The sequence below is a fragment of the Wyeomyia smithii genome, chromosome 1, assembly GCF_029784165.1.
Source record: "Wyeomyia smithii strain HCP4-BCI-WySm-NY-G18 chromosome 1, ASM2978416v1, whole genome shotgun sequence".
NCBI lineage: Eukaryota > Metazoa > Arthropoda > Insecta > Diptera > Culicidae > Wyeomyia > Wyeomyia smithii.
In genome coordinates, this window is record NC_073694.1 from 151,803,191 (window position 1) to 151,809,190 (window position 6,000).

Consider the following 6,000-nt stretch of genomic DNA (forward strand, 5'->3'; position numbering starts at 1 on the left):
CATGTCAGTCCCACCTGCATTTTCAGCAAGCCGAGAAAAACGCGTTTTTATATGATTTTATAACATTGCTTTTTTCGAGATGGGACAATATGTTTGGATGTTTTCCAGTTTTTCATAACAATGTTCATGAGCTCATCCATTGTTACGAAACTATGCATTGTTAGCTACCATTTACGCGTAATAACACAATTTTACTGAAAATGCAAATGGGACTGACTTGCTATGCGCGGCAGTCTAGTGATGAAGAAAGTGATTTCGCAAAACAAATTTCCTTATGCGCGATTAAGAAAATGGTTTTTGGAAAGATTCGGGGCGACTCTCAGCCTAGTAAATACCCAAAAAACCGCCATACGGAGGAAGGTGCCATCCAGCGTTTTAACAACGGTCTATACCGATGACCATTCCCAACGCCGCTTTCGAACGCATCTTAGGTTGTTTTTGAAGATTGAAACAGCGGTAAAGGAGAAAAATGGTTTTTTATACAACGACCGAACGAAACGGGAAAATAGTTAGTAATACTCCCGAGCAGATTTGCTTAAACCTTCCAGGTTTATTTAATAATATTGGCCAATCTTGTGAGGATTTGAGCTTTCCGCATCGTTTAGGTTGCAGACCGAAATGCCAACCAAAATGGTCATCTCAATAAAAAACCTTACAAAATGTTTACCTGCCCGAAAAAACACCCTGTGCAAAATTTCAGCTCAACCGGAAATAAAATTGAGTAGTGGTTCATGCCGACACTTGCGTCCTTCGACGTGTTTAACAAGCGAGGCAAAACACTTCGTCTTCCAAGGCCGACCAATTGAGTCCGCATTCAAAACACTCATCATCTTCGTAATATTATTACGAACATTCACTATCGAGCACAAAAAAAAACAACAGTTTGATATTTCATTAAATAGCAACGATTCGGCTCGTTGCTATCGCGTTGCCAAATTAATTAACTCGCTATACTACCCGAGGTGGGATTGCTATTTCCCAAACCAACATAGTAACGCCCGGTGCGGTTGTCGCGTTATGGTGGGAGTTGCCAAACTAGCTTTAGAAACTTCAATTTAGCCACTGGTGGGCTTGCTCTAAGAGCAAGCGCACCGGTGAGTTGCCATTTGAGTAGCTATTTTCACAACGCTGGCCGTTGCTATTTTGGATAGCAACCGATTTTCGCACCGGTCGTTGCTAATGGGGATTACCAATTCCACTATTTCTTTTTCACACCGGCAGTTGCCAATTGGCCCTGGCACAAGTAAAAGAGATTTTTAAGGCTGTTCGCACCTACGCGAATTCTCATATGCAATTGTCAATTCATGTGTGAAAACAAAAGCAAAAATATTTCCCTCCTCCACTTTCGCAAGTAAAAACCAAACCAATATCAACAGAGTCGTCAGGGCCAATTTCTGAAGACCGTCACTAGCCAGCGTTGGCAAAATGTTTGTTTGTGATGTATTTCGCATATTTTTTGCGGATCTAATAATAACCAACTTACCCGTCAGTCAATCGTTTCCGGAATGATCTACGTTCTTTCTACTTTAGAAAAGGTTCCCTCCATTTCACGTCACTTTGTTTTAACTTCGTTTCCGTTCTCTCAAGTTATCGATAACATAATTCTTTTGCAGATTTTTTTACTTGTGCGTACATAAATTTTTTCATCCTTATATGTTTATTTAAAGTAATTCCGTAAAACTGGGCAACGTTGCAACGTTGGCCTATATGACTATTCTACTGAAAGCTAGCGAACTGTCATTAGTTGTATTCTGTATTCCATGCTGTCTCGGTTCCCACAATTTGCTATTATTATTTGAAAATTCGCCGCCAAAAAGAACTTAAATATAGTGACGAAGAAAGTGATTTCACAAAACAAATTTCTTTATACGCGATTGAGAAAATGGTTTTTGGAAAGTTTCGGGGCGACTCTCAGCCTAGTAAATAGCCAAATATTGACCGCCATACGGAGGAAGGTGCCATCCAGCGTTTTAACAACGGTCTATACCGATGACCATTTCCAACGCCCCTTTCGAACGCATCCTAGGTTGTTTTTGAAGATTGAAACAGCGGTAAAGGAGAAAAATGGGTTTTTATACAACGACCGAACGAAACGGGAAAATAGTCCCGAGCAGATTTGCTTAAACCTTCCAGGTTTATTGAATAATATTGGCCAATCTTGTGAGGATTTGAGCTTTCCACATCGTGTAGGTTGCAGACCAAAATGCCAACCAAAACGATCATCTCAATAAAAAACTTATACAAAATATTTACCTGCCCGAAAAAACACCCTATGCAAAATTTCAGCTCAATCGGAAATAAAATTGAGTAGTGGTTCTCGCCGACACTTGCGTCCTACGACGTGTTTAACAAGCGAGGCTGAGGCCGACCAATTGAGTCCGCATTCGGAACACTCATCATCTTCGTAATATTATTACGAACATTCACTATCGAGCACAAAAAAAAAACAACAGTTTGACATTTCATCAAATAGCAACGATTCGGCTCGTTGCTATCGCGTTGCCGAATTTAATAACTCGCTACTACCCGAGGTGGGGTTTGCTATTTCCCAAACCAACATAGCAACGCCCGGTGCGGTTGCCGCGTTATGGTGGGAGTTGCCAAACTAGCTTTAGAAACTTCAATTTAGCCACTGGTGGGCTTGCTCTAAGGGAAAAAAAGGTAGTGTGCCTGGATAATATTATAGCGAATTTCGATATTCCACCAGCTCACCTCGTTTTTACCTGGAAGCAACCTAACTGCTGTCAAAACCCTTCTTTATCAAGGGGATAGCATCATGCTATCTCTTTCTAATGTGAGAGTGAAGAACGTGAAGAGTTCCTGCAAACATTCATGTTAAATGGGATTTTTGCTGGACTTTTTTCATTTCTGTCAGGGGAACCGCGGACCGTTGAGATGTTGGATACGCAGCAAATATATGAGATTTGACAGCGATGCACTCAAAATATTTTTCACGTTATTGTTACGTGAAATTTCCTGTACTTATTCATTTTCTGTCAGTTTTCATTATTTATGTGACAAACATAACATCTACGTGAAAATCACATGCATACTATGTTTTATCACGTAGTATCTACGTGAACTTGGCAACGTCAAACAGAATGAACTCTCCGTGCGAAAATATACAAGAATCAAAATGGCGAAGCTGTTGTGTGATTCGGTCTCTGAACATAAAATTGATTTCATCGATGGCTTGCCAATGAGTGAGATTTAGAAAAACCATAATTCGACATGGAATCTTTAGCTTACAGATTCTGTACAGATTCAGTTCAAAGATCCAGGAGTTACCTGAACATAAACAGTAGCAGCTAACAGTAATTATCGACGGTGAAAGTCTTAATATTTATCAGTGTTTATGTCGTTCAATCCATTTTCGAATTGGAAATTTGCATGCCCGTGCGATTTATCTAGCAACATATTTCAAAAAGTTCTGAAATCTAATTTCTCTCTTAAGAATTTGGGAAACCACAATCGAAATTAATACGTTTTATAAAACCGGTAGTTAAATTCTACGTGAAAATCACATGAAACGCATATGTCTACTGAATAATATTCACAGGATAAATCATCCCACCAGATCATGATGAACTCAAATGAGAATCACGTAAAATCTACGTGAAAATGAACGTGATAAATATTTTGAGTGTAGCATAGTCCTGTTCTTTTTTCGCTCGATTTAGACTTGGTATTGACCTGGGAGTTGCTCGAAAAAATATTCATCGCAAAAATTTTTGTATTCATTGTCGTTTAACAAAATATTTTGGTTTGTTTTTACGTAAAGGCTTTGGTTACAATACAGTTGGGTTGTTTAACTATTCACGGATTTCTGATTTTTATATACCATCTGATAGAGAGTAAGTTTCTAAGCAAAACGCGATTTTTTAAAACTTTATATAATCATTCTTCGATTTTTAAATGAAGAATAAAAATTCGCTCTAAATCGCTACAATGACAGTTGGTATATGGGCGAACTGTCATTGTAGCGATTTCGAGCAGTTTTTAATCGTGATTTAAAAAGCGAAGGACAACGATAGAAAATTTTTGGAAATCACGTTTTGCTTAGAAAATGCAGTTCTTTCATATGACATAAAAAATGATATAGCTAAACAACCCAATTCATCACGGTCGAACTCAAAACTCTGAAAACAACATTTATACAACGGCAAATTGAAAAAAAAAACACTAAAAAATTAGTCTGTAAAATTTACACATTCAGCATTCCTGATTTTACTAAAAACTTCGTTCGAGTCATGCATGCATTACAGCAAGAAAATAGTTACATGCTATCAGAAAACGACGCATGTGCGTGTTCTTTGTTTTGAGTGTAGTATTCGTTTCTCCCTCCCAGGAAGCGCACCGTGAAATTTGTCAGCTTCAACCCAGCACCGCACGTGCTTAGTTTGTAAACAATTATCTCTTTCTTACTTGCGTCGTAAATTGCGATGTAGTTTCTTTATTCATCGACAGATTTGTCCTGACACAGTGGAATAAAGAAATTTGCTATTGGAGTGACGCCATGCCATCCTAAGTACACTGGTAATACTGAACATCCTTTCCCTTTTCTACGCGCGAGTTTTTTTATTCCTGTGTGGACTTACCACTGCGACCAGAGATTAAATCTATTGTGATATTGCCCAGGTGTTTTCTGTACTCCGCTTTTAATATTATTGGCAGTATCACTATTTATGTAAGTGATACGCTTGTCATTCATATCTGTGCTTGTGTGTAAGTTTTACCTTTTCGTTTCAAGCTTACTACTTTACTATACCGAGCCCCTGTCCCTCCTAACAATATCGCCTAATTACAATTGCCTGGAGAGAACTTTCATACGTTACTCACACCAGTTTTATTATAACAGGGACTTATTTTTGTTAGAAGGAGAGTCAACAGAGGTACTGTAGAATTCAGATTCAAGGAAAGGTACTTGGTGGAAAGCCTGAGAATAAACCCATGCTAAAATCCTTTGGCAATCAAATGGCCTGATTCTACTTAGATTCGAACCCATGACCACCTGCTTACCAAGGCGGACTCTGTAACCTTGCGGCTCAGCACGAGTTTAATAGCTTGTTTGCCCAATTGGATAATAATTTTTATTCCAATTTTGACAGTGTCGCCATTCTATATCTATATTTACAGGCACTCTAGCAAAGGGTAAAACGCAAAAAAGGTGTTCGGCTGGATGGGGTAAAATATGCAGTTTTCAGTTTTTTTTTTCAATTGTTACAAGCCCTCCAAAAAAAAAAATTTAATGAGGTTACGTTTTTCTGTCTCACAGCCGCGGGCCACCGGTTGGGAACCACTGCTCTAGGAAATGACCCTGACGACTCTGCTGGTATTTGTCTGTTCTTTGCTTGAAAAACCTTAATTAATCCACCTACTGGTGCAGAAACCTTTGTTATACTAACTAATAATATAAGTATATAGTAATATACTTGTAATATACAGTAATATACAGTTATCACCCGATTATATCTGTACCCGATTTTATCTGCCCCCGATTTTATCACATTTTCACCCGATTTTATCATCATAAAACATTTCATTAAAAAAATGTCAGGGTGAACTGATTTTCTATTACGCTTAAATATTTAAGATATTTTTCATAATTCTGTGTATCATTCTGGATGCAGTTTACATTAAAAATTCAACCGATGCACAATGTTACATTTTGCTGTTTTCGTGCGAATAATTGAGTAGTGATACAAATGTTTATTATAACCGTATAATATGTTCGGAGAAGTTTCAAAATATTTGAAAACGCATCTTTTGATGTAGAAAGCTGAGTGATCAATCCTCCTAAAAGTGAGATAGAATATTTACTTTTTCATTAGATAAAGATAGACGCTTGGTGTCTTAGGCAAAGTATTAGGTGATCTCAAAACAAAAAACTTTACAGAAGACATCATGTTTGGGTCTCCTACGAAAGGCAGAAAATTGAAAGGCAGAATCACGAAAGGCAGACTCACGAAAAGCAGAATTACGAAAGGCAGAATATTTCAT